The sequence below is a fragment of the Chrysochloris asiatica genome, unplaced genomic scaffold (genome assembly GCF_000296735.1).
Source record: "Chrysochloris asiatica unplaced genomic scaffold, ChrAsi1.0 scaffold00050, whole genome shotgun sequence".
Taxonomy (NCBI): domain Eukaryota; kingdom Metazoa; phylum Chordata; class Mammalia; order Afrosoricida; family Chrysochloridae; genus Chrysochloris; species Chrysochloris asiatica.
In genome coordinates, this window is record NW_006408568.1 from 11,091,341 (window position 1) to 11,093,001 (window position 1,661).

A 1,661-nucleotide genomic window follows, 5' to 3' on the forward strand; every position below is an offset into this window, starting at 1 on the left:
GCATGGAGGGGATTGCAATGAAATAAAATAGGATAGGATGAATGTAAAGCTAATTAATGTTCTACAATGTAAACTATCACATAATTCACAAAATTGAAAAAATAAAAAAAGAGTTAAACTGAATAGAGATAAATACTATTAACTTATGGCACATGGAAGGGATTGAAATCATTATAATGCACAAAGTATATGATTTATCCAATGTGGGACTGATGGATCTGTTCTATAAACCTTCACTCAATTCACAATTAAAGTTAACAACAACAACAACAACAAAAACAAATAGAATATTGTACTTACAGTTTTTGTATTTGAATATATGCAAATATTACCTAAAAAAACAACAAACACACAAACAAACAAAACCAAGGACATTATTAAGGAAGCAATTCAGAGCTAGAAAAAAAAAAAAAAGACCTTAATTTAATTAAGGTCCAATAATGCACTAAAATCCCAGTAGAAATATTCTAAAGAAGGACCATGCTACCTTTTGGGGAACTAAGGCATCATCATAGCTTGCATTTCATTTCAGGCTGAGATAAGGAAACCAACATTAGCCTTCTGCTTATTTGATTTCTGCCTTCCCCAGACTCCATATCGAACTTCCTTAACAGTTTCATCAGCTTTATTCTTTTTTTTTTCATCAGCTTTATTCTTGAGTCATACCAAAAAACAAGACAAGAACAACAAGAAAGTTGCAAGAACACAGCTGGTTTGCCTGTACAAGAACAAGATCTTTTGCAATTACATTCACTAAGCTAGACATTGAGAAGGTGACTAAGAGGAATACCCATGAACAATCACTATGTGATAAACAAGAGAATGAGCAGAGTGGGTTGTTCATTCAGCTTTAAGCAATATTCTGTAACATTGAGTAACAGAAGCAGTAGGTAAACCTGCTTAGCGTGTATGACTCAATAATAGAGAACAACTTTGGTGAACATAGTAGGGTTTCTCCAGAAGTGTGAGGGCTATGTTTTTCAAAGCTATTAATTATTTGTACTTATATAAATTATTATTTATAGCTATTACATTGATTCAGGCTTCCCTGTGGCTGAATTGAAAAACCCGAAACACACAGTCTTGACTTGCCACCAGCCTAAAAAAATGGTCAAACTTCACTGATCAAACATCTGGGTGATATTTATGACAGTGTCAACTTTGAATATTAAGGATATACAGAGGTAACCAGGCAATATAATATAGCCAATATCATCAAGTCTATTCCAACTCACAGAGACTCTAGGCAGGGTTTCTGAGGCTATAAATCTTCACAGGAGCAGAAAGCTTCCTTTCTTCTGCGGTACGGCTGGTGGATTCAAATTGCTGACCTTGTGATTTGTAGCCCAATGTGCAACCCACTAGGCCTCTAGGCCTCCTTAATATAATATACAGGAGTATCTAGGATAAAGCACTGGACCACAAGATCAGTTTCAACCTCAAGGTCAGCAGTTCAAACTCACCAGTGGCACCTGTTGTTGTTATGAAGTGCTGTAGAGTGGATTCTGACCCATAGCGTTCCCCTAGGAAACCCTAAATAGAGTCGCTATGAGTTGGAATGGAATGGACAGTATTTAACAACAATAATCCTAACACACATGTAACCCCTAATTTATATTTGAAAATTCAAATTTATAAAATACTTAAGTTTGAGTGTAATA